At 41.3% G+C, this 11,189-nt stretch overlaps 1 long non-coding RNA gene across 1 annotated transcript in view; it reads left to right on the top strand.

Annotated features, from left to right (window-relative positions):
• Positions 1–9,969, top strand: part of LOC120729352 — a 31,316-nt gene extending 21,347 nt beyond the window's left edge. The window contains exons 2-3 of the long non-coding RNA XR_005694908.1: positions 9,077–9,779; positions 9,941–9,969. This is a non-coding gene — a long non-coding RNA (uncharacterized LOC120729352). The remainder of the gene's footprint in view (positions 1–9,076; positions 9,780–9,940) is intronic.
• Positions 9,970–11,189: the final 1,220 nt, after the last annotated feature.

Raw genomic sequence — 11,189 nt, 5'->3', positions numbered from 1 at the left:
CCAACAGGCCCTAATAGTGCTCTGCTGATTACCAATTAGCCGGACTCTGCACAGCATCCAATCAGGACAGAGGAGCTGGAGCCTGGACAAAACAAAGGGTTAATAGGGAGAAGAGACATCCTCCTGGGGGATGTAACAAGTGAAATGATGTTAAAAGGTCTCCTTGTTCTGTGAGCGTGCACAGATCCTGGAGCAGAAAGCCTGGGTTACAGAGAAATGATCATCACTGTGATGATGCTCATCATCTCTGACTGGGATTTGAGGTTTTGTCAAAGCAGCAAGAAAGCCTGGCTATGTTGGACTGGGTGTGGCAGCAGCTCCCAGTTTGAGTTCAGGAGACAGACACCCTCTCTACTTTGAAGATCAGCTTCAAACTTTCCTTTTTGATAAAGCTTATAGTTCGAGCTGGATCAGGTGACCCTGAACCATCCTTAGTTATGCTGCTATAGGCTCAGGCTGTTGGTGGACTTCACATGATGCTCTGCTTTCTTTTCCCTCTTTTCACTCCTGATGCTTTTATATGTCACTACTGCATGTCCTTAACCTTTGTCTCTCTGTTTTGTTCTGTGCTCTCTGAGCTCATCTCTTCTCTTTCCCCTCACCCTGCAACCAGTCATGGTAGATGCTCCTCTGGAGCCTGTTTTCACTGGGAGGATCTTTGTGTCAAAGGGAGTTCTTCTTCCACACTCACCAAGTGTTGCTCACAGTGGAGGCTGTTACCTACACTGTTAACAGCTTCAGATGACTGTTGTTGTCTGTTGGGTATTGTCACTTATAAATAAAGTTACAATGGATGGATAGATGTTATTGTGACAAAGAGAAAACAACTGTTGACAGATAGATTGTTGTTTTGTGTGTCTGCAGTCTGTCAGGCTGTCTGATCACAGAGGGAGGTTGTACTTCTCTGGCCTCAGCTCTGAGCTCCAACCCCTCCCATCTGAGAGAGCTGGACCTGAGCTACAATCATCCAGGTGCCTCAGGAATGAAGCTACTTTCGGCTGGACTGAAGGATCCAGGCTGGAGACTGGACACTCTCAGGTAGGGAGAGAAAATCTGATAGAGGAGGAAGAGCTGGAAACATTTCCTGTGTCTTTCACTCACTTCCTGTTTGTTTCCTGCAGATGACACGTTTGTGTGAGGCCTGGTGCTCCATTCTATATTTCCTCAGCCTGTCATGTCTCTCTTGTCTCCTCTTTCCCTCGCTCACTCTCGTCTGCCTTTTGTGGGATTATAATATTATTTTATGCCATGTTAGACCCGTAATTAAAGATTGTGAATTATTATGTAGTCTTAGTTTGCATTATTCTCCTGAGTTAGAAGAAGGTGGTAACTATTGCATTTGTTAAACTGATTTGCATTACATTAGACTGCTGATTTATTGTGGATGAATGATATTGTTTATGATGCATTATACTGCTGAGTTATAAGAAATACTGTTGGCAGAAAGTCATCGCCTTATTTGTCTGATTAGAAGAGAACATGCTGGAGTTTTCTGCCCCATCTCAGCAGGAGCAGATAAACGGGGAGCCAAGGTCGTAGCTTAGGCGCTGTGTGAGAGAAAGCATGTGGATGTTTAAGCTTTTATGATAAGGTGGGGGCCACTAGAGGCTATAAGAGGTTGATCAATGCTCCACCATTTTCAGATCTGAGGCTGTCTGCGTACGGTGTCCGTCTCCCACGCGTGTGACCATTAAAATCATCGTTTGACCCAGTGTGGTTATTGTGGTTTTTCCTCTTGTATCCGTCCCCAATATTTGAATCCGTAACACTTTCCTCCACTCCTCTGTCAAGCTCACGTGTCAGTGTTGCGTTCCTTTGTTTGATGTTTTATTGTGAAAGTCTTGCAGTCTTTGTTCAGTGTGTTTCATTTTTCCTGTGAAGGTTCTCAGTCATCCAGGTCATCGTAGTTTAAGGAGCTTGGAAAGAAAAGCATCTGGACTTCTGTAAGTTGCTTGAAGATGTTTCGCCGTTATATTCGGGTCCTACCCTGTCTGCATTACGCAGCCAGTTCAAGACCAACATTTTTCTAGTTTCAGTGAATCAGTGTGTGTGCAGTTCTCTGCAAACTCAGCTAACTAACTAAACTAGCAGTTCTTACAGACACGAGTTAAAAAGCTGCTTTTAGTTTGTGATCAGAGTCCAGGACTGAGAGCAGCAGCAGAGCTGATGGATGATGAATTAGGGGCGAACGTGGCTCAGGGGGTTGGGAAGCGTATCTGTAACCGGAAGGTCGCTGGTTCGATCCCTGGCTCTCTGTCCTGGTCGTTGTGTCCTTGGGCAAGACACTTTACCCTACCGCCTACTGGTGTTGGCCAGAGGGGCCGATGGTGCGATATGGCAGCCTGGCTTCTGTCAGTCTGCCCCAGGGCAGCTGTAGCTACACCTGTAGCTGCCTCCACCAGTGTGTGAATGAATAGTGGCCTTGAAAAGTGCTATATAAATCCAATCCATTATTATTATTATTACTGGATGGAAGAAGCTTCTCATTAGCAGTGAATCAGTGTGTGTGCAGTTCTCTGCAAACTCAGCAGGAAGAATTAGTGTGAAGCTTTAACTCTGCTGATCCTCTTTGAATCCTGGATCAGCTGAAAGGTTTAAAATGTTGTTCACACGTGTTGGACTGACTGAAGCTTCCAGTCACAGTGAATCAGTGTGTGTCAGTGAATGCATCGTGTGTGCTTCAGGCTCCATCTAGTGGACTGATAGCAGAGCAGCTGATGGCAGCTTCCTCTGCCTCACACTGCTGTCTGACTGCATCCAGCTGACACTGAGATGAAGCAGGAAAGAAGCAGCTGATATTTGGACAGCACACATGATGAAAGGAGGATTTCAGCTGATGTGCACATGAATGATTTGTGTTTCCTCTGCAGGTAGAAAGTGTGTGTGAGCTGATGTGAATTGAGCAGCATGGATCAGTGTGAGGACAGAGAGGAGGGAGCCCCTCCCTCTAAAAGCACTCTGTGTGGGGAACATGAGAGCCAGACCAAAGCTCAGAGGTGAGATGACCATCTCTAACTGTCCATGACTCTTCTCCATGTCACAGCTCAGCACTCACATCACTGCTCCATCATTATTCACAGGAACCAGCCTGGACCTCCACCCAGCTCTGTGTCCTTACAGAGTGACCGGTCTAAAGATCACTTCATTTATTTTAAAGTCCAGCCTGTGTCTGCTGCAGAGAGGTGAGCTGTTAGCAACATGAACTCTTTGATTAAACTGCTCGATGTTGTTGGATATAAACTACAAACACGTCGTTCCCTCAGTCCCATTTAAACTGTCTTTTAAAACAAGCCTTTGGTTTCTAAACAACTGAAAACCCACTTCAGCAAACAGGAAGTGATCAGAGCGTCCGTCCACTTCCTGTCAGGCCCTGCAAACATTTCATATTGAAGAAAAGTCGTTGACATCTCACATTTTTACTCCACCACATTCAACCATTTTGACATTTTACAGCATGAAACTCTTGTCACATGACTCCTGTTATGTTATAGAGTCATGTGACCACCAGGGAGGGATTTGTATGGATGAAACACATTCAAATCAATCTGATTCATCAATGGAAACATTTTTGGTGTAAATGCAGCAACACTGAAAACGCTGAAGATAAAAACACAACAGATGAAATATGAACAAATCGAGGCTTTGAATACACGTGTGTGTGTTTGAGACACAGAGATAAATGGATTGTGTGTCTGTCCTATTGCTGCATGAGGATTTTATTGTAGATTTTAACCATGGTAACCACGGACTCTGAGCGGCTGGATCGACGGAGGTCAGACAACAATTTTACATGTATGATCTTAAAACAGGACACAGCCACTATACGTGCTGGCCTCATATCAAATGTGAAGGCAGACTGAGTCTATGTTTGACGTTTTTTATATCTAATCTTCCTTTTCAAACATTTAAACAGCAGCGAGTCTGCAGCTGAGGGAATACAAACTCAAATTGTCGGAACAGGTTTGCTCGTTTCTTGGATTCATTTGGTGATTTATTAAATGTATAACTGTTATTCTAATCTGCTGCTGAGTCTCTTACACTTTTCTTTATGCTGTATATTTTCACGTCTCTGGAATAGTTGGCAGTTAGATAGTCAGCTGGAAAACTTTGTGTTAACTCATGGAGCTGAGGATATCGTGGATATGCTGACCTCGCTCCGTGGTGTACAGGGCCGTTTACCCTCATGATTAATATTCACAATAAAAATATTAGCCGAACATCATGAAGTCTGTATGTGTTTCATAGTGTCGAACAACCTTTGTACAGTTAAAGCCAGCAGTTACTACTAGGGATGGGTACCGGTGTCCGGTGCCATGATGGCACCGGTTCTGTCATAAACGGTAGTAACCAGACCGAAAAGCAGCGCACATTTCGGTGCTTTATTTCGGTGCTTTTTTTTCCTGAGCTGTGATACACTTCTAGCCAATCATTTTACGTTTTCGAGGATAGTAGGCGGGGCCAGGTACGTACGTTCTGTTAGAGCAGAGCTACAGATTAAAAATGCCCAAGGCGAAGCGGTCAAAAGTCTGGCTGTACTTCACAGCAAAATATGCAAACTCAGCAGCCTGCAACAAGTGCTTTAAGCTGATACTGTGATACTGTCAAAGGAGGTAACACCAAGAATCCGATGAAACAGCTGGCGACGCATAGCGTTTTTTTTAAAAGCCCAGAAATGCGCCGTATTTGATAGCTTGCTGCGAGACCTCACACCGTGCACGTCGGGTGGGTTGCCAGTTATCGGACCCGGAGCAACATCCCCCAAAAACCCGAAGAATAGAGTCCTGGCCCCTAGCCCTGTCAGTGTAGCAGAAATGATGAGGATGATGATGCAGCAGCAGGCATTCTTCTCTGCGTGAGTAGCTTAATGTTCGTGTGTAATTTACGTTGAGTAGGCTAACCACGTTATTACATTAATGCATGTAAGGTGAACTAGCAAACATCATCATAGCTACATGCGGCTGTCTTCTTGTTTGATGGCAGATACTCCCTTCACCCTGGCCAAAAAGGCTAAAATGACCAAAGAAAAAGAGGGAAACAGTTAAACATGAGAGGTTTTGGACAAAGTTTGTGGCGTTAAGGTCATTTCAACGAGATTAACCTGAAAGCACTAGTGAGAACACAACGAATATGACTGCACATTTACGCCGACATCATCCTAGTGCAAAGACAAAAACAACAAGCATGCTACTAACTTTAGCCGAGTCATTTAGACAGCTGTTAGCACATGATTCTCCTTATGCTGCTGAGAATATAGCCCAGAAGAAGCGGATAGTATAGCTTTTATTTTGGAAAGAGCCATTTCTCTGTAATAAACTCTCTTTTCCAAAGATGAGTGATTCCTCAATCAGATACAGGGCTTGCAATATCGCTAGCCCGACGTCCCGGAGCTAGCGATTTTTTCAGTCGGGCTACCAAAATCTATCTCTTCCCTGCCCGTCGGGCTATTGTAGGAAAAATATATGTCAATGCTTTTGCATTCTTTCAGAAATGTAGCTGGGTAATTATGTCACTGGCATCGGTGAGCCACTGTCAATATGTGACATATTGAAGTCGCGTTTGAATTTGCACTTGTTTTTTTGCTTTCACTTTGCAATCGTGCGAACTGTGTATAGAGAGCGACAGCACTGATCTGTGAGTGATGATAATTTGTGCACCAATTCCTCTGACATCGTCTTATTAATCGTTAGCTTACTATGCAAACATGACAAGTGAAATCTCCCGCAGCAAGCTTAAACATGTGAGAGGTTGATCGCGCAGAGAATCGCTGAGCTTATGTGAGTGCATGTGTAAAAGCATTTCAGTTCTGCTGAGCCAAATAAGACAGGTCAGGGTGAAGAAGTGACAGCCAAAGAAAAGCTTACCACAAAACGGAGAAGTTATGACAAATCAGACTATAAGGCAAAAAGAAAGTGTAGCTTTATGGTTTCATGGACAAAATAATTTCTGTGGCTGCAATATGACGAGCTAAATAACCAGGGCTGCACATAAGTGGTCCGCAGGTGCGCATTCACTGTCAAAATAAAAAACACGCACAAGGGTTAGTGTTAAATTTAAAAACTGTACTTTTGAGTTAAAATATATATTTATAATTTTAATAAATGACAAGTTAAAAATGCATGAACATTTTTTGTATCGAAAAAATATCGAACCGTGACACCAAAGTATCGAACCGAACCGAACCGTGAATTTTGTGTATCGTTGCACCCCTACTATATACTATATACTATATACAGTATAGATCTACTATTCTTATTTCTGTTAATGAAGAGACAATAATGATTTGGGGCATCAAAACCACTCTATATACTATATACAGTAATTGACTTCTATTCATTTTACATCAAATTAAAACTTTGGGTGTCAGATAATTATTTATTAAAAGCTAGACATTTTAAATGAGAATAAGAAAGAAAAGTATGTCTTTGTGCCCCCTTTTCCCTGTTACTGCCCTATCGGCCCCCCTGGCTAAACTTTGCTAGATCCGCCCCTGCACAGTTACCAGCCGTCAGCTACGTAGAAAAAGATCCTCGAGTAGAAAGTAATATTAAATACATTCTAACAACAGCTGATCAAGCTTAAACGTGCTGCTGTTGTTCAGCCGCTGGTTTCCTCTTTCTGGTGCAAAGTGGGCCAAAAACAAACAACAGAGACGGACTCGCGACAGAAAAGCCGATCAGCTGATCATTAAGCAGTTTCATGATTGAAGTAGCAGCAAGAAGAGGCAGTCGCTTGTTAAGCTTAAAGCAGGAATGCTTTACAAACATTCAGAGATGGACTTACACATTTGCTTTACTTCTCTCGGGGATAACTTTGTCGGAGATGAAATGCCGGGTTGCTAGCGAAGCTCCAAATGCTATCCAGACCACCGACAGGTCCCGCATGCCACAGCCGCTCTATCACGTGATGCATACTGCTCCGACGTGCTAACGTTCTGAGGTGAGTTACGGCGTGTTGCAAGTTTTGTGAGGTGCTTTTTTGATATTTAATGGATCGGATTACATTTTTTATTTTTCTCCGATATCCGATCCAGTAATTTAGGTCAGTATCGGACCGATACCGATACGTAATATCGGATCGGTCCATCTCTAGTAATAACAGCTCGATTGCTTGCGAGGCGAGCGGGTCTATCCCACGCTTTGCCGTGAGACAGGGCAGACATCTCCGAAATCATCGAAGCATTTTTGCAAAGAGGCTGTATCTTGACAAACCGACCAGACACATGAAGATTAAACCACTACATTCTCGGCTAAAAAAATATTAAAACGGTATTTGGTGACACACAAACAGGGTTTTTCAAAGTTCAGTTCTGTTAGCTTCCACATGCCGGTTGTTGTGTGCTAGAAACAATGGCCACCAGGCCAAAGCAATGGTTTTGACTCGATCAGCGTTAGCCCCGCCCCCTGAGTTTGATGGGTGAGGCTGACAGATAAAATTATTTCAAGATGAGAGCCAGGCGCCAGGACTGCCAAAATGAAATAAATAAATATATCATTAAATAATTAATTAAATGTGTCAATAATTAATTAAATGTGTCAATAATTAATTAAAATGTGAAATACATAAATAATTAATTAAATGTGTCAATAATTAATTAATTAAATGTGTCAATAATTAATTAAATGTGTCAATAATTAATTAAAATGTGAAATACATAAATAATTAATTAAATGTGTCAATAATTAATTAATAAATGTGTCAATTAATTAAAATGTGAAATACATAAATAAATAAATTAAATGTGTCAATAATTAATTAAAATGTGAAATACATAAATAAATAAATGTAATGTGTCAATAATTAATTAAAATGTGAAATACATAAATAATTAATTAAATGTGTCAATAATTAATTAAAATGTGAAATAAATAATAATAACGGTCAATAATTAATTAAATGTAAATACATAATACATATTAATTGTTCAATAATAAATTAAATGTGAATACATAAATAAATTAAATGTGTCAATAATTCTAATTAAAGGTGTCAATAATTAATAAAATGTGAAATACATAAATAATTATAAATGTGTCCAATAATTAATTAAAATGTGAAAAATAAATAATTTAATGTGTCAATAATTATTAAATGTGAAACAATTAAATAATTAAATGTGTCATAATTAATTAAAATGTGAAATAATAAATAATTAATAAATGTGTCAATAATTAATTAAAATGTGAAATAAATAAATAATTAATTAAATGTGTCAATAATTAGTTAAAATGCAAAATACATAATAATTAAATGTGTCATAACTATTTATTTAATTCATTCATTCCGATTTTAATTAATTATTGACACATTTAATTAATTATTTAATTGTGTATTTAATTAATTCATTATGGCAGTTCTGGCATTCCATATATTACTGCTGTTAATGAAAATGTTTAATCAGACTCATCACAGGGTTACTGTGGATTCATTTGGATTAATCACGATTAAACATCATCTTTAATGTAAACGAATCAAATTTCATTTCATGAGCAAACAGACTCGAGAGAAAAGGGCAAATTTACACACTTAACATGTTTATTGAACATGTAAACATTGATTAACCTCCTGAATGAGCCGACCCCCCCAGGGACAGTCCTGCATGCTAATGATGGGCTCTGCTCTGTACCTGCAGGATTCTGTCAGCCACAAACTCCTCAGCTGATCCTGAATCTGAGCCCATCTGTCAAACAATCATTTTCTTCACAGGTCTGTGGAGGTGGCACTGATCCTGCAGCAGTCTAACACACTCTGTCACTCTTCTTCAAGTCTTTGACACGAGGAACCAAAACTATGTCATTAACAACACTAACAGGTCTGCAGTTTGTCCACTTGGCAGTTGTGTCATCAGTGCTTTGCATTGTTGTGATATTTTAAGCTGGAAGTGCTTCGGTGAAAAGAAAATTCCTTCTGTCACGATGTGCAGAATCCTTCATGTTGGTCGGCTGGTCCGTCTTGTTATTTTTTTAATACTCAAACTTTCCATCGAGAGGTCAGTGTGTGTTTGTCATCTTCCATATTGAGCTGATTGGTTCAGCTGCCGTCACTAACAGATGTGCTGCACATCTGCGTGTGTGCAAAGGTAACTCTACTCGGACAAACTGCCCGAAGTGCGTTGATAGAAACATTTCAGGGATTTTGAGTCGTTCTGCATCCAGATGTGTCGTGTTAAAGGTTTTTATCATGTTAATCATGATAACAGATGAACCCCTAACCCTAACCCTACATGTTAATTTTGACAGCACTGGTAAATCCTTTTTAATGTTCTTCTGTCAGATCATTGATTAGACTCGACTCCAAACACGAGACTCAGAAAACTCAAATGAAAACTCAAATCAAACCAATGAGAAAAGGACTTCTTGTGTTAGAATGAAAACATATGGAAGAGGTCAGGTTTCAAACACTCGATGAATCTACTGCACAGTTACATTCAGGGACCTTTGGCCTCCTGAGAGTTGATGGTTCATCACAGTTTTACCTTCCAGTGAGGGAATTTATCAGTTTGATGAAGTCTCAAAGTTTCCTCTGAGCTTCTGCAGCATCATCACTTCCATCACTGATGAAGAAAGTTCATAGAAAACAGAAAATATATCTTCAGAATCTGAGAGTCTAAAACTTGACAGACTTGATTCAGATGAAGTTATTTGAGCAGAAACTCCTGGATCTTTATCCTGTGTTGATCTAATCCTTCATGGTTCCTCCACAGAGTGGACCAGCAGAGCTCAGAGGTTCCCAGTGGTCAGTCTGCCCAGCAGCATCAAACACAGCTGGACTCCATATTTATGGTCTGTACATGTACAACAACTACTGTTACATCTGTTCTGTTCACAGTCATCTCCATGCTGCTCTTTGTAGACCAGTGGATCGTCAGTGTGTCCAACATGGATCTGATGTTTGGCTCCATGATTTCACTCTGATTGGCTCATTCATAAATATTCTGTTCCAGCTGCTGGAGGACAACATCATCACTTTTGTGAAGAACGAGCTGAAGAAGATCCAGAAGGTTCTGAGTCCAGGTTACCCAGAATGCTTAGAGAGTCAGAGGAGCAGCAGCAGAGAGGCATTTGTGAAGATCACAGTGGACTTCCTGAGGAGAATGAAGCAGGAGGAGCTGGCTGACCGTCTGCAGAGACGTAAGAGGATTTATCTAAAGATTTAAGCTGCTGGATAAATGAGAGACTTGTGGCACCAGTGTGTTCAGTCATTTCTCAGTGGGTCAGAAATTGTCATCAGCATTTTGTAAAATATGATTGTTAAAGTTGTATTTTTATTATTATTATTCAGAACTTCAAGCTGCAGTTTGTCATCGTAACCTTAAATCCACCCTGAAGAAGAAGTTCCAGTGTGTGTTTGAGGGCATTGCTAAAGCAGGAAACCCAACCCTCCTGAATCAGATCTACACAGAGCTCTACATCACAGAGGGAGGGACTGCAGAGGTCAATGATGAACATGAGGTCAGACAGATGGAAACAGCATCCAGGAAACCAGACAGACCAGAAACAACCATCAGACAAGAAGACATCTTTAAAGCCTCACCTGGCAGAGATGAACCAATCAGAACAGTGCTGACAAAGGGAGTGGCTGGCATTGGGAAAACAGTCTTAACACAGAAATACAGCCTGGACTGGGCTGAAGACAAAGCCAACCAGGACATCCAGTTCATATTCCCATTCACTTTCAGAGAGCTGAATGTGCTGAAAGAGGAAAAGTTCAGCTTGGTGGGACTTGTTCATCACTTCTTTACTGAAACCAAAGAAGCAGGAATCTGCAGCTTTGAAGACTTCCAGGTTGTGTTCATCTTTGATGGTCTGGATGAGTGTCGACTTCCTCTGGACTTCCACAAAACTACAATCCTAACTGACCCTAGAAAGTCCACCTCAGTGGATGTGCTGCTGATAAACCTCATCAGGGGGAAACTGCTTCCCTCTGCTCGCCTCTGGATAACCACACGACCTGCAGCAGCCAATCAGATCCCTCCTGACTGTGTTGGCATGGTGACAGAGGTCAGAGGGTTCACTGACCCACAGAAGGAGGAGTACTTCAGGAAGAGATTCAGAGATGAGGAGCAGGCCAGCAGGATCATCTCCCACATCAAGACATCACGAAGCCTCCACATCATGTGCCACATCCCAGTCTTCTGCTGGATCACTGCTACAGTTCTGGAGGATGTGCTGGAAACCAGAGAGGGAGGACAG

Source organism: Simochromis diagramma, unplaced genomic scaffold, assembly GCF_900408965.1.
Source record: "Simochromis diagramma unplaced genomic scaffold, fSimDia1.1 OVJJ01000295.1, whole genome shotgun sequence".
Classification (NCBI taxonomy): Eukaryota; Metazoa; Chordata; class Actinopteri; order Cichliformes; family Cichlidae; genus Simochromis; species Simochromis diagramma.
Note: the sequence above shows the minus strand (reverse complement) of the source record. Positions and strands in the feature narration are given on the sequence as shown.